Source organism: Dermacentor albipictus, chromosome 10 (genome assembly GCF_038994185.2).
Source record: "Dermacentor albipictus isolate Rhodes 1998 colony chromosome 10, USDA_Dalb.pri_finalv2, whole genome shotgun sequence".
Classification (NCBI taxonomy): domain Eukaryota; kingdom Metazoa; phylum Arthropoda; class Arachnida; order Ixodida; family Ixodidae; genus Dermacentor; species Dermacentor albipictus.
The window spans coordinates 95562325-95586993 of record NC_091830.1 but is presented as its reverse complement, the minus strand read 5'-3'; the positions used below and the strand labels follow the sequence as shown (position 1 = coordinate 95586993).

The window sequence follows — 24669 nt, the reverse complement described above, 5'->3', positions numbered from 1 at the left end:
CGTATTTTCTTTAACCAGTATTTTGAGGGTCACCTCAAAGTCTCCAGTGGAAATCCCACTTAGGTTCCCACAAACCTCTAGGCAACGGGCATGCCACGAGCGCCAAGTTTTATCGCTGGATAGATACTATGACATTCCGGCGAAACATGTTTAACGGTGGGAGCTCCACTCTCTCGCGCTATGGACGCAATAGCGGAAGGCGCCGTTTCTCTCTTTTCTAATCTTATATCACTTGAACCTCCTCGCACAAGCGGCTTGTGTTCCACGGCCACGTTTTGTAGTAGCATACTTATTATCAACCACCCGCAGCCCACGTGCTAGCTTTTTCTAAATATGTACATTTTGTTGTTCTTGCACTGTATAGCCAGCATTGTGGTTTGGGCATCGCGGACATCAGACGCTATCCTCGGACGACGGTGAGTAGTAGACGCCGGAGCGAGGGCGGCTCTGTCTCTCGGTCGGGCTGCTTTAGCACAGTTGCTGCTAAAGTTTAGGTCTGTCTTGTTTGGGCAGTATACGGTGAAACGGGAAATTACTGTGTGAATTGCTGTCGGTTGCTCTTGCCGTTTTCACTAAAGCAGTTCTGTTTTCTATTTTTACCCCATGAAATGTGAAAGAGAATTATGCCCTTATTGTCGCCAATATTATTTGTGCTGTAGGGCTCGAGTTGTGTTATTTTTGGCGAATTGTCCTTTGCCTCCTCTTCTGGACTTGTGGTGACTGCTGGGTGATGCTTGCCGACGAAGCAGCGCGAGTGAGCGCCAGCTCCTTTCTCCACGAAAGTATTGTTTCCTGCATAACGGATTCACTCATTTAAATCAGTTCTGCTGCTGTAGCTGTTCGGTGTGTGACTACCTGGTCATTCCTCCGGAATGGTTACGTTCCACTGTGGTGTTCAGATCATCACCTTCGTAGTCGTCGTGATCATTATCATCATCACCATTAAACATTTATGTCGGCTCAGGGAAGAAGGTCGCTCGTTACGATCTCCAATGGCCCCTGTCTTGCGCGAGCTCATTCCAAATTGCGCCTACAGATTTCTTCATTTCATCAGCCCACCCCCCCCATCCCCCCTTAGTTTTCTGCTGTCCTGACTACGCTTGTCTTCCATTTGCATCTATTCTGTCACTCTAGTGGGCATTGATTATCTGGCCTACGCGCTACAGTGCGCCCGCAGCTCCATTTTTCCTCTTATTGTCTTCAGGAATATTGGCTAGCCCCATTCGCTCTCTGATCCACATCCCTCTATTTCTCTCCTTTAACGTCACGCATACAATATCTTTTCGCTGTATCGATCTTTGCGGGTCCTTAACTTGTTCTCAAGCTTCTTTGTTAACGTCCAAGTTTATGTCCCTATGTTAGCACCGACAGCGCACAATGATTGTGCACTTTCTTTTTTAACGACGATGGTAAGCTTCCAGTCAGGATTTGCTAATACCTGCCATATTAACTCCAACCCCGCTTTATTTTCCGATAATATTCTTCTGCAGGCGTAATTTTTAGTTGCGGGGCCATAGCGCATCTACATTATCTACGCAGACATGTCTGTGCGAAAGTGAAACTGCGCTTGAGTCTTGATATGGCGAATTATTTACAAATTGCTATCTGCTGGCGTAGTGTAGTGGTAATGTACTCGGCTTGGGATCAATAGGTCAGATGATCAAATAGGGTGGTGGAATATTTGTCTTAATTTTATTGCTTTAAACCGCTCTTTCTAGCTCTACGTATCCAAAACGATATATGCGGCAGTCAGGCACCGCGTATTTCTAGCTCTAGAGCTGGTTCTCGCTCCAGTACCTAGCGCCTCCAAGTATGCCGTGCCTGCTCAATGCCCCAGCATCCTACGCGCGACACTGTGGCCCTAATCTGGCTTGACACTGGATACTGGGTTTTGCACTAGAGCGAACACGACCTAACACATCCACCAAATTATCTCAGGTTTATCTAGTGAGCGTGCAGGTGAAGAGTAGACCAGTGAGTTTTCCAGCAGGGTGGAACAGATATTTGTGTTAGTAGTTCATTTAAAGATAAGAACAGTGCGCAATGATGGCGGTAATCCTGCGTTTACCTTCAAAGTTTCAGTTTACAATTCCTGCACTGCTGAAAAGAAGAAGGGTCACGTATTTCATATCACAAAGACACATTTCGCCCACGTTATGCCTGCAAACTTTCCATAACTTTATGCACTCGCAAAAGGAGAACTAAAGTACAAGGCAAGGCTTTAGGCACATTGTAAAACAAGCAATGACAAATTCATGACGTTTATACAGGCCAAATACCATCATTCCGCCCCTTGGTCTACCGGAAAGCTCCGTGGAGTAGTGATTTATTCGCTACTCCACGGCGTAATCAACGAAAGTGAGTTGTGCATGTTCGGGTAAACGGATATAGCCGGTCCGATATGTACGCTCTTCTATTTTTGGTCTTCCCAATTATTCAACTGCTGAGTTCTAACCCTCAGCATACGCACTCATCATACCGTACCCACCCTAGTGAAATATTCGCTATGGTATCGGCTATAACTCCGAGGACACTGGATTGAATCCTGACCGCATTTCGATGGCGGTGAAATGCAAAAGCGCCCCCGTACCATACAACGGGTGCACGTTAAAAAACCCCAGGTGGTCACGATTATTACCGATTCCCTCACTATGGCCTGCCTCATAGTTAAGTCGTGGTTATAGTAAGTAAGGCCCCGGAATTTATGGTTTAAGTTATGGCCTTTATTATTCATTAATAATTATGAATTTATGACAGTTAGATATGGTAAGTTCGTTTACTGATACGAATGCGGGTGTCAAAAGCAGAACTTGCTTAGAGAAAGTGCAGAATCCACAAGGTTAAAGCCCATTCTAATTGTCGTAAACAAAGGATAAATTTTCTTTTCGGAGAGAACAACACAAAGAATTTGTGCCTCCGCGCAATTAACCGCGCATATGTCCTGCGACAGCACTGACCTCCACCACTTTGTTATGCTTACAATGCCTATAGCCAATTTTGGCCGCCTTTCTGTAGCTTTTGAACAAAACGTCGCCCTCGAGAAATAATTTTTTGAGGCAAACATTTTTTTAACCTTGAATTCGACACAATTCCGCTAATAGATGTGCCACATCGGTAGAAAAATATGGTCGCTCGCTAAATATTTGTCGCTAAAGCAACCGCAAAGTAGGTAAATCTAGCGGAAAAAATTGTTGAAATAGAAACATTGTGCCTCAGTGAAGCTTCGTGTCACCTGGATTGCGCCTTGCGCGTTAGGTCTGCATAATTTTTTTTGTGTGCTTGGAACAGTAACTACACCGATGATCCTTTTTTTCGAACTTCTGTATTAATAGGCATTCTCTCTAATATTTTCAATGGCTATGCTCGTTGTTCTGTGGAGCTATAACTAATATTTTTTTGATAGTCAATGAATTTGAAAAAGAGTGGTGCGCGTTCAGATTCTTGCGCGTTCAGTGTATTGGAAAAGTTACCGCTCATGTCCGTGTGCTACAGCCTAGTAGGGCTCTTATAAGCCTAGCGATGTTGCTGATTCAACTTTTAGCGCTCGTTCTTAAAGTCCAGCTTTCGTTGCCTCTTTCTTCGGATTTTCAGCGTTTGCCGTATTCCATGAGGCTTTGTGAGGTGGTTCAATGTATGTAGACAGTTTGTGCGAAGAGATCGGGAGATTCGAAAATCGACGTCAGAAAGCAAGCATCATTTCGTTTACTTGTATAAAGAAAAAAACAAAAGTGTCTCTCGTGGCCAGATTCGAACCAGTGCATTTGCCGGATGCTCTACACGTTAGGTCACCGACATTTGGATCAAATCTTCCTTTGCCTATCTTCCCGGGTTTGAGGTGGTTGCCGTCTGCTTGACCGGTCACTATCTCTGCGAATACGTTTGCGCCCATACATATATGCACGCAGCATGAAATGCATCAGATGCACCACAACAAGTTTATTACGTGGCTTAACAGGAACAGTTAGTATCTTTTAAAACAGAACAAAACGAGAAACAGAATTCTTTATGTGATATCAAATGTGATTGCCTAGAGGGCGATACTGTTCATATGCGGTTTAAGTAGACTGCTCTTACATAGCCCGACCATTTTATGTATTTGAAGTTAAACAGTAAACTTGTATCAACAAGCTCCATCGTAGAACCCGGATAATTACATGTTTGGTTGGCTGTAAGTACTGCAGTGGCTGATGGCCGAACTGATTAATTAATGTTTTGCTGCACAGCTAAACGTAAAACTTTTTAGCAGCTCACCCTGGAGCCAAACATTCATGCTCTACTGTAGAATAACGTGTTTCTCTAGGCAGTACGTTGCGACTAGCATAAGAAACGGGATGCAAAACGTACTCAGTGCCGGACTGCAGGAGGAAAGCACCTATACTTATGTTTGAGGCATGCGTGGGAAACAGGAATGGCGTCTTGATGTCAGGTGCTTGAAGTATCACACTAGCGGCGAGCTAGTCCTTGAGCACATTAAATGCTCTTCCTGCGTCGGTCTCAACATACTGCATGGCTTTGAGGTTTCTTTGTTAGGTCAGTAACGGGCTTGGTAATTGTGGCGTGGTTTGGAGTAAATTTCCTATAGTAGCCGGTTGAACCAAGAAAAGATTGTACAGCTTCCCTAGTATTTGGAAACATTGTACGCGCTTTGTAGACGATCACAAGGAAGAAGACAGGACAGGTGCGAAACGATGGGACATCCGCCTGTCCCGTCTTCTTCCTTGTGGTCGTGTACAAAGCGCATCCAATCTTTCCAAATAAAATAAACCAACTTGCCCAACAACGCATTCTGCTAAGCTTTCTTAATAGTTGGGTGCTTCGCGGCTGGAATCTTGTGCAGAATTTTTAGCATTGGTTTTACTTTCCCCTCTTCAATGCATATCCGACGAATGTAATAGTACGATGTCCGATCTCACACTTGTTCGGTGTCATTGTGAGGTTTACACTCCTGGTTCTCTCGAAGGCAAGTCGCAAGGCCTCCATGTGTTCTTGCCAGGTGGTGGTAGCGATTACGACGTCGTCAAAGTAGCGGTGCAAGTTCAGTAGGTATGCATTTTTTCCTCGAGCTGCCAAGGACTGGAACGACCTACCCTTCAATGTCGCTGCCATCACATGTCCTTCACGATTTCTAGAAACTGTTCAAACTTGTATTTCAATGTAACACCTGCCTTTACTTGTATCCACAAGTTAACCACCCCTTATGTAATACTCCGAATGGGGTCTTTAAGGTAATAAAATGAAATGAAATGAAATGAGAACTTACCTCACAAGGCGTGGAAAGATCGCTGAGGCCGCCTTAATGCCAAAATGCATATACTTGAAGTGGCAGAGCACCGACATGCTTGAATATGCCTTCTTACGCGGCTGTCAGAGGCCCTGGGGACCTTACAGTGGCCCTATGTGAAATCAAATTTCGAGGACTTCTGCTTTCCTGCAGCGTAAGCAAATATCAGTTCTCGGAATCGGCTCACTGTAAAAGCAACAACAACAATAATAAAAAAAATGTGCGGCGGAATGGTTATAGTAGGTTCGTAGAGCAACGCCATATACAGCAAGAACAGGGTTAACAAAAAAGATGACACATAACTAACACAGAAAAAGAGGGAAAAACGCATGACCAGACGGTTGTAACAGGTTTGTACAACAACGCTATATACAACAAAAATAGCATTTGTGGAAAAGATTACATGTGGTTTGAAAAACGACAGAACAAAAAAGATACAAAACCATGACAGAAGACAGATTTTTGCAGTAATGTGAATGTACCCATCACGAATCATCAGTAAACATGTCGAACGCGGTAAAAATGCATCACACGACGGAATGGTTGTAACAGCAGGTTCGTGGAGCAAACAACGTTACAAAGTAAGGGTTTACAAAAGAGCTTACAAAAAGGTGTGTACAGAAGATTTCACAAAAATGTGGCACCAATTGTTCATGAGCATCCCTTGTCTTAGATTAAATACATAAAATGAGACATCGGAAACCAGCGAATTGTTTGGGGCGAAGCGCGCGCATGTGTGTCTGCGTGCGAACAGCTATTCTGGTGATGTGGCACAACGGATGCGATAAAAAAGGAGCTCTTTTTTTTCTCGTTGGACATGTACTGTTGATTCGTCACGAGTGGAAACTCCTTACCTCAAGGCTGTGTATTGACAGTGCGTAAATGCATAGGGGAGCCCCTGTCCCCATTTACTTATTTAAACACAACGCCTTACCATATCATGCAGTCCGTGACGAAGGCCGGATGGCGACCGAAACGTATGAAACAACGCAATCATTTCTTTTCGCATGTTCTTCGTGAATGTACAAGTGTGTGTGTATATACATAACTCTCTCTCTCTCTCTCTCTCTCTCTCTCTCTATATATATATATATATATATATATATATATATATATATATATATATATATATATATATATATATATATATATATATATATATATACTTCTGGGCGCCTCGGATTCTACCGCACGCTATGGAGGACACAGGACAGGTATTACTGGCGACGCCTGACCGCCCACGTCGCCCGTTCCGTCAAGACATGCCGAGACTGTGAGCGACGCAAGGGACCACCGACAAGGCGAGCGGGATTACTGCAGCGAATCGAGCCTCGTTGCCGACCATTTCAGAAGATCGGGTTGAATTTGCTGGGACCCTTTCCGACGTCAACATCCAAAAATAAGTGGATCGTCGTGGCAACGGAGTACCTCGCCCTATTCGCTGAAACGAAAGCTCTTCCGAAAGGCAGCGCAGCCGAAGTGGCAAAATTATTCGTCGAGTACATCCTGCTGCTACATGGTACCCCAGAAGACCTGATCACCGACGGAGGAACAGCCTTTGCAGCAGAACTCACCCATGTCATCGTGCAATACAGCCAGACAAGCCACAGGAGAACTGCGTACCACACGCAGACTTACTGAGGTCTTACGGAGCGCCTGAACTAGAAAGACCCTTGCCGATGTGCTAGCAATGTACGTCCACGTCGAACACAAGGCATCGGATGCGGTCCTGACTTACGTAACCTTCGCTTATAACGCGGCAATGCATGAAAGAACTCAAATGGCGCCGTTCAAACTGGTTGACGGAAGAGACCCGACGACGAATCTCGACGCCATGCTGCCGTACGTTACCGACGAAGAGAACCTCGATGTCGTCGCCCATCTCCAGCACGCCGGAGAATCCCGACAGCTCGCCCGGCAGCGCATCAAGAATCAGCAGAGGACCGATAGCCAGCACTACAATCTTCGCGGACGATGCGCCAAATACAAGCCTGGTGACCGCGTTTGGGTTTGGATCCCGATATGCCGACGATGACTTAGCGAGAACCTTTTACGCCTCCATTTCGGACTATACAAGATAGGTGCACTCGACTATGAGGTCGTGCCAGACGGCATTTCGTTTTCAGGGCGGCGGTGCTCACGACCTGAAATAATCGCTGTTGTGTGAGTTGAGCCGTTCTATCAGCGCTAACGAACTTTGGAACATTGCATAGCTGAACTTTGAACTTTCTTTTTTTTGCACTGTATTATGTAGACTTTGTCTCTTTGTTGTTCTGTTTAATAAGTTTGCTTTTATTTTTTCTCTCTTATGTTGTGTCTACAGCATCCAGACGACGATTTTTGAGAGGGGGGCACTGACACGTGTACTTGCTTATCTTTTTCGGGTGACCGCTGTTCACCGTCTAACAAATGTTATGGCTTAGCGCGGGACTCATCCGCACTTATAGGATGTTTCTCGAATATTACCGAAGGTTGTACCTGTTGGCTGTTGTCACCGAAGCTTGTATATTGTGATTGCACAAACAACGCGAATTGTGTAGAAATTTCTGGAAGGTACGCGGGCACCAGCGTTTATTCTGGAAACTTCGATGCCCCATGCAAAAAACCGGGGCGCTTTGCCGTCACGTCAGATTTCGACGATCGCCGCTATCGCGATGCTTTGTGTGCAACTTGCTTTTGTGGGCACAAGTTGTCACGGTAAAAGATAGTTTGGTGATACACACAATGGTCATTGTATTATTCGCCGTCACTGCTACGTGACCACATTGTATGATGCCTTATACAGAATTTTATATGACTTGTTCATTTTAAGTGATACACCATTGTGACGCGGAGACTTTGATTACTTAAATAGACCGCCATTTTACTTTAACAACGAAATCCATAGCCTCACCAGGACTCCAAGCACTTTGAAAACTCTAGGCCAAGCGTAAATGTTTATGCATGCTAGCGTATGAAATCGCGGTTCGATAAGTCATCGTCTGGTCTGTCCTCGTGTAAGTTCCACAGGGAAGTCTGTCGGATAGCAAGAGTCATTATTATGGAATAAGGTAATACCCAAATCAGCTCGTACAATGTTTAAGCGTGTAAAGTATACGTGTTTGAAGCACTGTTCAGAATTAAATGGAAATATGTGGAGAAACAGTGTTCCAGGTAATCAGGATAAGCTTACTAGAACACCTTTCTACGTAACCATTACGTTTTCTCAAGCATGGAATGGAATGGCGACTGTCGCTGAAATGAAGCGAGACACCAGCGTTCGATTCTAATGATATGAAGGATATCTTTCATTTATTGCTTTCATTGTCCACTTCATTTAGTGTCCAGAGTCTTTCTTGTTTCACTTCTTACCCACTCCCATGAGCCTCCATAACTTCCGGGTCGCGAAACATTTTTCTTCTCATCATCCAAGGGGGTCAAGATGTTGCTCTGGTTTGCGAAAGGGTTTTCCTTTGGTTTTTAAGAGACGCAGTGGTCGTTTTCCCCTCTGCTCCAGCGTATACTTCCAGCCAGCATTCAGAAGAATCTAGGGGTGGTTGCAGAGGTTAAAATGATATCCCCTCATTCAACTGTCGTTTCTTGCTCTCTTGTGTTGCTTTGCTCTCTATGTACGTTTAGGTATTTTCTGTTCCACCTTTACTACCAATCCTTTATGAATCTTTGTGTGTTTCTCCACAGTACTTATTTGCTCACTTTTTTTCAATTCGGTACTATTTTTCAGCCTATGTTTTTCACCTATTATATCAGCTGATACTCTAGGCAAATGCTCATGCAGTTCACTGTACACATCGGTCAACACTCTCTTAATAAGGATTGATTAATTTCCGTTGTGATTGTTTGCATTCCTTACTTGACAACAGTGTCTACTAATCATTTTACTCATTGCTGATTGCATTCCTGTTCTCTTTCGAAAATATACATCAATTTGATTTGATGTCCGTGGCGTCCTCTTGGAGATTTCTTCCTCTAGTTCCCCCACCATACGCAACACTTTCATCACGCATGATTTTCTCAGAAATACTACCATGTAATAAACGAACGGTACATACAATATACAAGGTAAATGTCTCCAGAGATATGTAGATAAAAGTCTCAAAAATACAAACGATAGTGTCGCGTGGTGACAAAGTCTCTAGTAAAAACAGTCAACATAATGCCAACATAAACATCAAGAGCTTAAACAAAAGAGCCAACATAACGTAATTCACAAATACATGCATATATACAGCGACAATGAAATGAAAGGAACAATAAAAGCGTTATTAACGTCCAAGAATACCGCTGTCTTCAAGAAAAGTCTTTAGTGCACTTAAAGCGCTCTTCTGCAAAGACGTTGTTGGCCAAGGACCCAAAAGTCTCTTTAAACTGAAAGGTCTGCGGTGTAATTTATTTAGGGTTGATTTAAGTCGGCATCTTGGTGTGTCGTGACGTGGGCAATCTAGCAGGAGGTGATATATATATTCGTCTACAAATCCACAATCACATTCGGTGGTTTGCGCACCGTCAATTTTGTGTAAGAAATGCTTTGTGTAGGCAGTGCCTAGCATTAATCGATGAATAAGGGTTTCTACAGTTCTGTCTAATGATAATGAAAATTTGAATTCAGTGAACGGATCAATGTGGTATAAGTGCGAGCTTTTGCAATTCAATTTTTGGACTTCCAAAAATCGAATTGTCAGTAGACGGGATATTCAGGAAAAGAGACATATTCATTCTTTTCGTTTTATTGCCTGCACTGCGCGTATCTTCTGTACCCTCAGTCTTCTTTTTTGTCTTGATGTCCACTCCCATGCGTTTCAAACACGACATTTGAATGACGCCCGTGAAAAGATGATGACTGAATTAGTGACGACGACAGATTGACGAGGCCGAAGTGACGACGGTAGAACCACCACTACACAACGACCACAGCTACATGGCGATTACGCTAAGCCGACGCTGCATGATTACAAAGGTGTCACCATGGCATGTCATGAATGACGTCAAGAATGCTGTCATTAATGACAATAATAAAGGATTAAAAAGTGGGATGACCGCAATCTAGTGGCCACGACTGATTGAGGACGTCAGAGTAACTACCACTTCATAACCACGATCACCATATAACCAGGACGGGAGTGACGAGTGCATAGTGAAGAACGCGGAACGGTGATGGTGTAACCACGGCATGTCCAAGACGCAATGTTGACAGCAGCATGACGTTAACGGCATTCCGACGACTTCACGATGACCCGAAGTCAACAGAATTGTAATGGCGTGACAAGGACGAGCTGACGGAGAGCGCAAGTGAACAAAATACGACAAAGAAATGATAACGTTAGAATGACGACAACTTAGCCATGACATCCGGTATCTAGCATTCACTGTACCTGGACCGACGTTGGTTCTATACAAGCATTGTCGAAAGTTACCTATCAAGAAAATTCTCAGGCAAGGAGACACATTCTCTCCAATGCTATTCACTGCATGCTTAGAGGTATTCAAGTTTAGAGTAAGGATCAACAGCGAATATCTCAGCAACGCTCGGCTTGCAGATGTCATTGTCTCATTCTGAAGCACTGAGGACAAATTAGAACAAATGTTTGGTGACCTTTATCGGCAAAGTGCAAGAGTGGGTTTGAAGAATAGTGTGCAGAAGACAGACAATGTTCAGTAGCCTGGCTCAGGAAACAAGAATGCAGGATCGCCAGTGAGCCTTTTGAGTCTTTAGAGGAGTACGATTATCTAGGTGAACCACCCCCACTGGGCACTGATCAACAGAAGTAAACTTACAGAAGAACAAAAATGGATTGGAGTGCATACGGCAGGCGCTACGAAATCCTAATTAGGAGCTTGCCACTGTCGCGATAAAGAAAAGTCTACAATCAGTGGGTTCTACCATTGCTGACATATTCGGCAGAGAGTTGGAGGATTACAATGAAGCTCTCCAACAAGTTAAGGACCATGCAAACGACCATCGAACGGAAAATGTTAGGGGAGACGTTGAGACAGGAAGAGAGGGGTGTGGATCAGATAGTAAATTGGGTAGCCGATATTCTAGTTGACATTCAGAGAAAAAAATAGAGCTCGGCTGGCCATGTAACGCATAGGGTAGGTAACCGGCGGGCATAAGAGGTGCACAATTGGTACTAAGGGAAGGGAAATGCAGTCGATGACGTCAAAAAATGAGGTGAGGTGATGAAGTCAAGAAATTTGCAGGTGCAAGCTGGAATCAGCTAGCGCAAAACACGGGCAATTGGAGATCGCAGGGAGAATGGTTTCCGTTATGCATTGAACCTAAATGTAGGCTGCTGCTGCTGCTGATCATGATGATGATGATCATGATACACGGAAGAGTAAGGAACGATGTCAACAAAGAGAATGAGAGAAGCTTTATTCTAATGTTGGGTCTAGTCCGGAGCTTTTGCTTTCTGATTGGCATTGCCTACCAAGAAGGCAACGACGTGACAACAAAAGTTTGTTTGTCTCAAATCACGTCAATGCTTGCGCATTTGCACTGATACGAGACGCGCACATGCCAGCTCTCCCTCTGCCGCAATCTCTGCCAACACTTCTTGGGGACGAGTGAGGAGTAGTGGCCAGGCATCCTCGGCTTCAGCATCGCTTCTGTTTACTAATATCAGAAGCGTCCTTAACAGGTGCAACTCGCATCAGCAATCGACACGTGTTCCGCTAAAATAATCGCGCTAGCGGAAACATGGCTCCCTGCGCATGTCTGCGACGCTGATATCTTTTTTAATGCTCATCGCTTCTCATCCATCCTGTCGTTCTGATCGTAGCCACCAGAGAGGCGGCGGCGTGCTTCTCGCAATTTCCGATGATATACCTTCATCATGTATACCCGTGTAGAATGATCTAGAATCAGTATGGTCAGCAATAACATTTAATCATCAGAAAGTTGTAATAGGGACATGCTACCGTCCGCCTTCGTGGTCACCTAACTTTAGTAACGAACTTTATGACGCTGGTAACGTCGTTGCGACACGCTTTCCTTCATCACCGCTGTTCGTACTTGGCGATAATAATTTACCAAACACAACATGGAATACCGACCTCCCTTTAATATCCGCACTCTCATCTCAAGCTCGCGACTTTTTATGTGCGTTCCGTATTCTCACACGTGCAGATGTGAGCTCAGACAACTAGAATAGCAGCTCACACGGCGAGTACACTAGATTTAGCCCTCACTAATCGACCCGACATAGAATCACCTGTAACGTACCCGCCAGGAATTAGGGACCCCTTGCTTCTGCAGTTTGATATTAAACTAGACCGTCCGGGAACTAACAAGAAGAAAAAAATAATACGAGACTACTACAGAGCAAATTATCAGGCCATAACTAATGCACTGTCTGTTTTGTCAGCGTTTTCATTGAGAGCTTTGAACACCGTAGTGTACAAAATAATTGGCACGTGTTCACAGCTATGGTCACCCATCTAACGGAACAGTACATTCCTCAACGCACCATTGCAACTCGCACAAACTCTCCGTGGTGCAGTAACCACATCAAGTGTTTATCAAATAAAAAGAAGCGCCTCTACCGCACTGAAAAGCTTTCATCCACAATTGAACGCTGGACATCATATAGTGCGGCGTCAAACGCATATGTGCAATCGCTCAAGGACTCCAAAAAGCACTTCCATTCACATATTCTCCCTTCAATGCTTGCCACCAATGTTAAAAAGTTTTGTCGTTCAATTATTCTTTCGATTGAAAACAGCCTTGTCTTAACTGACTCTTCCGGAGTTCCAATTCCCTACGACCGTTCTGTCACCATACTACACCATACATTTTCAGAAAGTTCACAGCTACATCTAGCGAACATATGCCAAGTACACAGCACGTTAATTATGTTAACATGGCCTCAATAATTGCTACTCAATCCGGTATCAGCAAGCTTATTGATGGACTATCCATTCATTCGGCCACAGAAAGTGCAAGGCCGGGAAACACAAGATGTGCCTCGCTCAGTACCTCCGCGCCCGTCAAGGAATGAGGCGTCATCCAACGTGCGTCCAACCTCTTCGTCCAGCCTCTTCGTCCAACCTCTATTGAGTGGCCTTCGCTACCACAATGGGCTTCAGGTAGAGATACTCCTTCGGCGCTCCCCAAGAGCCGGGAGGGCAATGAAAGGCTCGGATATGAAAAGGTTATATACATGCTTAAAGAGCTAGCAAAGACTATGCGTATATTGCTCTCAGGACTGGCAACGCCAACTGCACTATCTATTGTGAAAGCGTTAAATGCTATGGAGGCGCTATTAGCGGCTCTAAAATAAGGGGGGGGGGAAGTCATGACTCTCACGGTAAAACACTGGACATTGGAACAGAAGATGCATCACTCTGTTATAATGCCATGGAATGCTCGAGGTCTATGCGGCCGCATGTCTGACTTTAGGCAACCGGTTTTCAAATACCGCTTCCGAGTGATCATGATATTCGAGCCAAATCTCACGTCGGAATTTCGCCTTTCAGGATACGTTAAGCTCCACTCACGTGAAGATGGACACAATAGCAAAGTGTTAATGTGTATACGCAGTGACATGAGGTTTGTTCGGCACACGATCACTCCACATGACAGCAATGAATATGCGTTTGTGACACTAAAACATAAAATACATGTATTTTCGGTCATCGGCGCCTGCATACCTACTAGACAAAGACTTGACCTCTCCTACCTATCCACTGTGTTATAAGGTTCCCCAGGCCCCCATTTTGTTTTTGGAGACTTCAATGCTCATCATGCTTATTGGGGAAGGGCCGCAATGAACTGTCGGAGTAGGAAATTCATGGACTTCATAGACACTGAAGGTATGACTGAGATCAACGATGGGCCTCCAACTTACATCCGCGGCACTACCTATGGAAGTTGCCTAAAGCTCACTATCGTATCTCAGAGCCTCCTGTCCTCAATCAGCTGGTGCGTGGACATAGAAACGCATGGGAGTGATCATATACCAACATATGTGCAGACGAACTAGTTTGTGCAATCAGCTGCATCTGCTGTAGGTTGCACTGATTGGCCCACATTCTCTACATCTGTCGAAGAGTATTGCGAAGACATCACTTCACCATCTGAAATAGAATACCTTATTGTATCTTCAGTGCAGAAGGTAACTAAGTCTATTAGTGCTCCTACATCCAGAACGGCGATTGATATAGAATATTAATGGTGCCGCGCGATCCGTTTAGAGCGGTAAGGAAGGTAAGGCGAACTTAATCGTCATTAAACCTTGTCTTATGTCTACGATCTCAACGAAAAATACGGCGTCACCTTTGAAAACTGGGAAACCAACAGTGGACGACCATCTGTTCGTCTCTGGATTTTCGAAAGCCACTTTCTAGGATCTGGGAAGTAGTACGAAGCCTTCGTGCCCCTCCTCAGCAAAAACATCCTTTCCGTGCTCTAGCACTTCACTAATCTCTGACGGAACTGCAGGTTGCCGAAGACTTCTGGAAGAAAGTCACCCGTACCAATATTTCAACATGTCCAACATTGGATCGGCCCATGCCACCTCGTAAAGATGCACGTGTTCACCTTCCGTTCACGATGCCGGAATTGGAAGCTGCACATGCTGCTTCGAGACGATCATGTACACCGCTCTGTGCCGCCTTGGTGTGGTAGGTCGGAAAGTCCTGCTGTCGTAGTATGAGGCCACGTGGTCCTCGAATGCAATCCCGAAGCAATGGAAAACCAGCCGTTTGGTTGCCCTCCTAAAGGCAGCAAAATCGCCTTACGAAATGACGTCTTACCAGCCAGTAGCTTTAGCTAGCTGTGTCGGTAAGGTGATAGAAAGGATGGTGCTCACTAGATTAAAATGGTTCATGGAAAAGAGTTAGCCCTATCCTGAAATGATGACCGGATTTAGACGTGGACGGTCTACAATAGAGGGGGTCATTCATCTCGTGTACACGATCGTACACGGAAAAAGGCGACACCGACTTGTAGGATCAGTTTCCTTAGACATAAATGAGCCTATGCCAAGGTACTGCATGAAGCCATTCTTCATTCCCTAAGTAATTTGGGCATCGGCGGCCATCTCTACAGGTGGATTGAAAATTACCTAGATGGTCGAACAGTCTTCATGTCCACGAATGATGACGAAACGAGAAGACTCATTGTGGTCCGTAGAGTGCCTCAAGGAGGCGTGCTCAGCCCGACTCTTTTCAATGTTGCCCTTATTGTCCTTGCGCAAATAATTCCTGATACAGTACGCATCAGTACCTACGTAGACGACATTTGCATATGGGCGTCTGCAAATTCGTGCAAGATTGCAGCGAGCTGTTTTTTTTTAACGTCTCAGTACCTGCAGTGCCAAGGACTGCAACTACCCCAGATAAGTGCGCTGCGATAGCGTTCACATGGAAGCTTATGTGTTGGTGTCCAATTATGATCAATGGCAATGTCATCCCACAGGTCACCCACCGCAGATTCCTGGGCGTTTCATTGACCGCGGTGTTTCATGGTCGAAGCAAGTGGTAATGCTAAAGAAAAAAATTAACTCAAAGTTTTTCGCTTTCTGGCCGGTGTGAAGAGGGGTCGATCTGAGAATTCGCTACTCCGGGTATACGTGCGAACCTTCTTGTCTGATCGCACGCTTCGGGTGCGGGTTGGGGGTGTGTGCCGCGCAGTGTGTTTTCTGGTGTTACGCAGGGCAGTGTTTTGAGCCCCTTTTTGTTTAATCTTGCCCTCGCGCGACTTCCGGACTACATCCCAAAAGCGATGCCGCACGGAGCACGGGTAGACATCTACGCTGACGACATCGCCCTCTTTGCGACTGGTCCTACTGAAGTCGGCTATCAGGTGCGTGCATCCGTCCAGACTGCAATCGACGCGGTGGACCAGTATACATGGGAAGCATCGGCCTCCAGCTGTTGGCGACCAGAACAGAGGTACTGCAGGTACACCCACGAGGCACGCGAGCACGTTCCGAAGCGCCCCCGCTGACTCTGCGCCGTTGCCCTCTCCCTTGGGGCAAGAGCGTCCGTTACATCGGCCTGCAGATCGACTGCCGCGTCAACTTCAATCCGGCTGTCTCCCACATCTGCAAGCAATCAAGGAAAGTCGCCAGCGCCGCGCGCTCTCTTCTCGCGTGTGGACACGGATGCACGCCGCAACTCGCACTGTGCGTGTACAACTGTGGCCACATCGAGGGCACTCTACGCCCTCCCCACCACCAACGCTCGACCGGCGAATCGGAATGCTATTGACATGTCGCACCGTACTGCGGTGCAAGAATTATACGGCCTCCCTCGCTCCTCCCAAGTAGGCGCGACACTCGCGGAAGTGGAGCAAAAGGATAGACAGTTAGGCGAGTTGGTACGGTGCCATGGTCTTGGCTTGTAGCGCGAAGTGGACACGGACACTGTCCTGTCCTGTCTGCTCCTTTCTGTGACCGTGTCCACTTCGCGCTACAAGCCAAGGCCATGTCGCGGAATTGGGCAACTGGCCGCCATCCCTTCGTGCACGAAAGCAGGCGCTCCCCCATATTGAGCGCCTGCAGCGCTCATCACAGGGCCAGCGGCTTGTCTGCAGACCCCACTCCCTGACGAACTCGGGTATGGGCAAGCGCGCCACCCAGTTCTCAAAGCTCATCGGGTCGTCGCCACAATTCGTCTCCCTGCCGTACTACTCCAGACTGTTCGACGTGAACATGGCGATGCCTGGCGTCGCATCAAAGCGCCGAACTGTGGTGTGCGCCATGAGATAGGTGACCGCCTCCCTATTGCACGAGCGACTGGCAGGACGACTACTCGTCTACACCGATGGCTCGGTGTCACCAGACGGGTCTGGCGCTGCAGCTTGCACGGCACCGGACATCTCGGAAACGCACCAGTGCAGACTGACTGCGCTTTGCCGTGTCGTCGACATTGGCCGAACTCGCCGCCATCGGATCTCGCTGCCGACTGCCTTTTAGAACATCCGAACATTGTGTCAGCGCCCATTCTCACTGACTCTCGTGCGGCACTTTGCTTGCTAGCCAGGGACTACGCCGGAGTACCCCTTGTTGTTCGAGTTGGCTGCAAGCTGCGACACATCGTCAATCAAGGCTGCGACCTGGCGCTCCAATGGATACCCGCACACAACGGATTACCAGGCAACGAGGAGGCTGACTCCCTCGCCAAGGCGGCGCACGGTGAGCACTTCCCCTCACCCACTTGGCGACGAGCTTCGACGCGGCCAAGACAGCGGTTCTGCGCAGCCTCACTGCGCAACAGCCCGATCGGCACGTCGCGGCGGGAACGTCCCCGCGCCTGCTCCCGCGTGCGGGCCTCTCTCGGACTGACTGCGCCTTCCTTCTCCGCTTGCGCATCGGCTGCTACAAAACAGCGGCGCGCACACACAGGCTCACGGGAACCGGCAGCCCCGTGCGTGGTAGCTGCGACGGCGTGGAGACACTCGAGCATCTTCTGCGTCACTGCCCGGCCTTCGGGACCGAGAGGGAAGCTCTGTACACCTTCCACCGCCGATAGGGCTTGCCATCCACCACCCTGCAGTGCCTACTGCAGTGCCTACTCTTCCCTAATGCTCACAGTTCCATCACCAAGCGTGCATTTTCGGCATTGATGGAATTCTGTGAAGCAACACACCTCAGAGCGTGGCTGTAGGCCCCGCAAACGCTTCGATACATTGTCATTTTTCTATTCCGGTCTCTCTCTCCTTTTTACTTCAGCTCTGTATATCCTTCATCTTTTGCTCCCCATACCCCTTCCCCGTGCAGTGCTGTTGAGGTGTCCTCCTGTGAGAGACAGTTACGAGACTGCACTTATATCTTCCTTTTCTCTTTAAAAATCACTTCACACACATACTGTGAGTTGTGCAATGCGAATGAGACTATAGGCCATGTGCTTTGTGACTGCCCTAAGTACGTGGAAGAGGCTCGAAAGTTGAACAACGACCTTACGTGTCTCGACAACCCACCGTTGTCGAGGACGTTATTTTAGGCCCTTGGCAGGACGCTCAGTCGAGTTTCTAGGTCATCCAGGCGTTACTGAACTTTTTATAAAGAACGGGCCTGGACTGTAGGCATTCAGCATGCCAAATTGCTCGCCATATATTTTACATACTCCTGTCGTCATCGTCACCCATCATGCGCCTCTTTGTTCCCTTTTTCTCTCCCTCTTCCCCTTCCCCTAACGCAGAGTAGCTGGCTAGAGGAATATACCTCAGGCCGACGTCTCAGCATGTCGTATCATTAAACTTCTCTCTTTCTCTTTCTCTCTCTCTAACTCAAAATTCTTGAAAACACTTCAGATTATTCTTCTATCGTACTATCCAAACTTTTCCAGCAATCCCTTGATCATGGTACGCTACCTAATGAATGGAAAATAGGCAAGGCGATTCCAGTGTATAAATCCGGCAGCAAAGCATCCCCTAATCATTATCATCCAATCTCTCTCACCAGTACGTGCTGTAAAATGTTCGAACATATTATTTTTACCAACCTGGTCAATTTCATTGAATTCAAGTAATTTGTTACGTCAGCACAAAACGGTTTTCGGAAATCTTACTTCTGTGAAACCCAATTAATATCGTTTGCACATGCACTACACCATATTGTTCCCCAATCATCACTAACCGATTGTATATTCTTGGATTATTATAAAGCATTCGACAAGGTGTTTAACAAACTATTGCTTCACAAACTAAAACAACTTAACATTGACTGTAACCTTCTGAAATGGATTGAGTGTTTTCTTCTCAACCGCTCGCAATTTGTTTGTGCTAACGGCATTGACTCCGATTTTACAGAGGTCTACTCAGGTGCTCCTCAGGGCTCCGTGCTTGGACCCCTATTGTTCCTAATTTACATTAATGATCTTCCCTTGCTTATCAACTCCCATATCCATCTGTTCTCTGATGATTGCGTCATTTTCAGAGAAATTTCCAGTGGTAACGATATTGAATTACTTCGGTCGGACCTCACCACAATAGGAAACTGGTGCAATGAATGGTTCATGGAGCTGTGTGGCGGTCCCACTCCGGCGGCACGAGCCCGCCGTTTTCAGTACTTTTGGAGCAACCGTGCCGTATCTTCGACTTAGTATATAAAGTTGTCGTACGTACATTCCATAAAAAAGCTTAATTCTTGTATATTCCAACTATATATAATACAAAGAAATTGATTATCGTGATTTAGAAATAAATGTTCAAGAACAATCATGAGATACATGGTTTTCGCGAACTGTGTCTCAGTTGTGACCATATTTAGAAGAAAGGACCGCATCTACTGCATTGCGACTTGCTCTGTAGCTTTAGGACATATTTATCTATTTCCTAGACGCAGCAAAATAATGTTGAGTTTTTACTTTTTGGACAATTTGCTTTTGAAGATTGCCAAATATCGCAATTTCTGTTGTAAACAGCCCGGCAACTACACGCTCAAAGATGCTAAATTTTGGGTAAATTAGAGTTCAAGGAATTTACATTTAGGACCCAAAATTTCATTTATTTACCTTTATAAGTTGTCCTAATATTGAGACCGAAATTAGGCAATATTTAGCATTCTGGTCCTACTTATGCCCATTTTTTCGTGAAGGTACTAAAGCTATGAAGCTGCCGTTTTGGATAAGACATTTAGAAGCCTGAATTAACAATCCCAGCGTATACTTTTTCAATAAAGCAAAAAGAAACGCTGTACGGAACGCATGAATTTTACGATTTCTTTTTTCCACTGGTAACATCGATAAAGTCGACGCAATCTTCAAACCATACCACAATCTAAGGGCTCATATCTCAAACATTAGCAGCTATGGTCATTTGTTATTGTAATATGCTATAATCACAGCGACAAACTGCAAATAAAAGAAGTAATTTATACTATTCTTGCACTTGCATGCAAAATTTTCGCCTAGCGCCATCTATACGACTGTCACAAAAGTGCTGGACCGGGAAGATCACAGTTTCTCCGAATGTGGCGGGCCAAAACATTTTACCTCAGGAACGAACGCTTTAGACTTTTCCGCCGAAGGATTCCTGAGGTGAAATCTTATAAGGGTTCCGAAAGAGAAACGGTTCCCTTCGCACAATCTAAAGTTATGACAACGGCGTCTTTTTAATTTATATAAAGGAATGCACGCAAGGCGGCGCCTTGAAGTTTCCTCCAGCGGTGCGAGTGACCAACGAACTGAACAAGACATGGCAGCGCCGGCGTTTGCGTCGCGCTAGCGTATATCTCTGGCGCGCGCAATGCTATCGGTGATATGCGGCCGTTTCTCAGCCAGCCGAATTGGGCTGAGTTAGGCTAGATGCCTTCATTTCAGTTTCTTAGGCAAAACGTCAAGTTTGTGTAACATTACGAACGCAGGCGCCGGCGCTGCCATCTCTTGTTCGTTTCGCTGGTTACTCGCACCGCGGGAGGAAACGTTAAGGCGCCGCCTTGCGTGCATTTCTTTTTATAAATTAGAAAGAGGCCGTTGTCATAACTTGCGAATGTACGAAAAGGCATTAATCTTGATTACAACGCAAATGCAGCAGTGAAAAGTGGACACTATTGCCGAAAGTTTGCTATGTTCAACCAATATTATTTCGCATAAATGCGTTCTTTTAAAAAATTATGGCCCCAAACACAAATGCCAACACCACCCGAGAGCGATGCAAATACTATGAGCACGCGTTATGCACAAAAGATTTTCGTGGCGCCAAACGACGGGGAAAATGTGGCGATACGCATTCCTCTCGGCTGCCATTACATATGGCTGCTCATTAGCATAATTCGCGTGGCTCGACGCAGCAAAACTTTTGGCAGAAAATCTCAGCAATGGCGGCCCAGTGCAACGTCACGCATCGTCACAATGACGTTTACGAAACAGCCTTTCCTGTGACGCTCCTCACGAGATATTCCTTCAGCCAATCAGCAAGCTGGCATGGCGCATATCTTGGATCGCCACCACATATTCGCGCAATTGCAGCTGCATTGCATTGGCTTCTGCACGTACGCTATCGCTCACATTCTTTTTGAAGCGCTAACATCACAATATATCTGCCAAGGACCATAACAATGTATTAGTCCATAATATTTGCAGCTCCACGTCACGTGACGTGGAGCTGCAAAATGGCCGCAAGAACACGGCCAAATGACCATTCCGAAAAACGAACGCTGCGGAGATCGTATTTATCGATTACGACATCTTTTGGCAGACCATTCAAACCTGATGTGCAATTTCGCCTTTCAGTGTACTATTTTAACACTTCACTAAAATGACATTTCGCAAAACATCCGTTTCCCGGTACAAATTTCATGGCACGTGAGCTCTCCACAGCCAATCAGAGAGCCAACATGGCGGATAATGGCGGCCATGCAGCCGCCATGCGGGTCGAGAATAGCACCCCTAGAACCTGTGCTCATCACCACTGGTCGGTCGCGTACGTTGCCTCGAGGTAGAAAACAAGCGCGTTGGCACCAACGTACGATTACTCATTCTGTTTACCGGTTACACGCATCCTAGCTAATGAAGCAGACGACGACTTGTACACAGCAGACGACGGAAGCAAGAAGCGTTTTAGATGGAATAATCGTACGCTTTGATCTAGCTGCTTTAATTTAACTGGGGAGGAAAACTGCTTTGCTTTATCAGGAACGTTAGGTTAGATGCCTTCATTTCAGTTTCTTAGGCAAAACGTCAAGTTTGTGTCACATTACGAAAGCAAAACGGGGCTATCAGCGTCATTTTGAACGCGTCGCGTCAACGTCACGCCTCGAACAAAAATGGTGGAATGTCCAGAATAGCGGCCCGGGTTCGCATTTGGAACCGTTCTAAGATTGCACCCCTTGAGCCCCCCCCCCCCCCCAACAACGCCTGTCAATCATCCTGAATAGTTAGGGAACCACTCCCAGAAGCATAGCCAAGGCCGCGAGACACGCTGTTGTTTCCTGCTTTCTTTGGGCTAGCACGTGCATAGCAGCCACGGCGGAAGCCCGTGCCAGCCAAGCATGAGAGCCGCTTGTGTGGCCGAAGAAGGGAGGAGGCCTCACCTATGGTGCGCTAAAAGGTCTCCATGAAACTTCTGTTCAGTCGTCGACATTGTAGATGGCACGATTACAGTAGCACAATAGAGGAATCTTCCGCTTATCTTTTTTTCTTTTGCTGACACAACGCAGTGGAATGTAGTTGTATTGACACGTGTACTTGTTTAGCTTTCACCTGTTACAGCTTTTCACCGGGCGCAGGACGTGCCTGCATGTATCGTAAATTTCTCGAACGTTATGGATGCTTCTATCCGTTGTCTGTTGTCACCGACGCTTATGTAATGTGATTGTATGAGCGATGCGAAAAGTACGCATGGTCTAGTACTCAGCGCGCAGTAAGACGAGACTGTAGAGAACAAATTGCACCCCATCCACACCACGTGGTTTCACCCATTGGCCTGGGCCGTGATTATGTAGCGATGCCTTTCCGATGATAATGCCTTTTCGGGCTTTTCGCGCTTTGTCAGTGGTTAGAGCGATGGTCCGCTCACGTTATCAACGGGATCAGCCGGACGTGAGCGGTGGATAAGACTAGCATAGAATAAAGGATAACGCAATGTTGTGATCGGCATTTCGATCCTCCTGGCGCGCCTGGTACTACGAGCGGGAGCTGCGCCGACTGAGCAGCCAAGGCCTCTTCAATGGGCACCGATGAGCTGCCCCCTTTCGAGCCGGTGGACGGGCTGTTGTGATCGGTCGTTCACTCCGCGACACCCCTCGGCCACGGCTCGCACAATTATGGTGAAAGGGCCGACATCCTCGGACAAAATGGTTATCGACACGGATGAATTGTGACCAGCACGGGAATACTTTTCATGAGAGGTTTCAGAAATTAGCAATGACACGGCTGTCACCTCTCAGCAGCACAAACAGGCGTGTTCAAGCCAGAGACGCGCTCAGTACGATGATACTCGAACGTGTGTCCAACAGAATGTCTTCAGCATATTTTCTGAAAAAAAATATTATTGACTCGTGTGACGCGCGTGTCCGCCGCTGAAGTCAAGGTCGCCGGTTCTACACCAGGCCGTACTGGCTGCATTTTCATGGCGACGATCTGCAAAATTACCCTTGTTTGAAGCATTGTGAACTCTGGGTGACATAACAAAGGAAGCAGATGTGAAATATGCGCGAATCATATTCTACTAAGATTGTGGAGCCGGTGGCCAGTTTCATGCCTGCTCATCTGAAATTGGGCAAGAACACCGCCAAACGACCTAGCCTTTTATATACATATATAAATATTGTCACGAAAAGACAATTGAAGATGTACCCGGCGTCGGCGAGACAGACAGTTGTCCAAGATGGCGTACACAAAGGCTCAAGCTGGCGTCCTCAGCCTCTGCTTCTTCTTCTTCAGCGCCCACCTCTTGCCGAGCGCGCGTTCAAGTCACTTCTTTTTCAGCGCTGGCGCGTGACACCTAGCGGCATTATCCCCCCCGCCAAAAGAAAAGCATCGACCCGATGCTTACGAAACTACGATGCCTACTGAAAAAGTGGCAGTGTGGAAGTTGTATGAGATCAGGTTGGCGCCGCCTTAACGCGCGAAATACGGTTTGAGGCGAACAACATGCACTATCTCTGAGTGGTGCTGTCGACGCCGAGTCGACGCGGCACCGTCGGGAATGACCTCATAGTTCACTTCACTGATGCGGCGTATCACTTTGTAGGGTCCAAAGTATCTACTCAGCAGCTTCTCAGACAACCCCTGGCGACGAGTTGGAGTCCACACCCAAACTTGGTCACCTGGCTGGTACTCGACTTGCCGATGTCGAAGGTTGTAGCGTCGCGCGTCTGCACTCTGCTGCGTCGTGATGTCTATGCGCGCGAGTTGACGAGCTTCCTCTGCGTGTTGAGTAAGTTGCTCGGCGTCGGAAGTAAGTGATGCGTCGGTGTCGTGCGGGAGCATTGCGTCTAGCGTGGTCTGGACTTCGCGCCCGTGGAGAAGACGGAACGATGTGAAGCGTGTTGTTTCCTGAATGGCGGTGTTGTACGCGAATGTAACGTACGGCAGGACTTGATCCCATGTTTTATGGTGGACGTCTACATACATAGACAGCATGTCAGCGATGGTTTTGTTTAGCCGTTCCGTCAGTCCGTTGGTCTGCGGATGATAGGCAGTGGCCTTGCGATGCTGCGTGCAGCTCAGCTCGAATATGTCCTCTATCAGCTGGGCCGTAAAGGCAGTTCCTCTGTCGGTGATGACATGTAATGGGGCACCATGTCTTAGGACTATCTGATCGATAAAGAACTGGGCAACTTCGTAGGCGGTGGCACGTTGGACAGCTTTCGTCTCGGCGTAGCGTGTTAGATAGTCTGTGGCGACTATAATCCACTTGTTGCCGCTGGCTGACAAGGGAAAGGTCCCAGAAGATCCACACCGATTTGATCAAACGGTGCGCTAGGTGGTGCGATGGGTTG

The 24669-nt window shown here is 46.7% G+C and overlaps 1 protein-coding gene across 2 annotated transcripts in view; it reads left to right on the top strand.

The window, feature by feature from the left end:
* The first annotated feature begins 317 nt into the window (after window positions 1–317).
* Window positions 318–24669, top strand: part of LOC135921438 (acetylcholinesterase-like) — a 145589-nt gene continuing 121237 nt past the window's right edge. For both annotated transcript variants that reach the window (XM_065455802.1, XM_065455801.2), the window contains exon 1: window positions 318–416. The gene's annotated coding sequence lies outside the window, so the exon portion shown is untranslated. The remainder of the gene's footprint in view (window positions 417–24669) is intronic.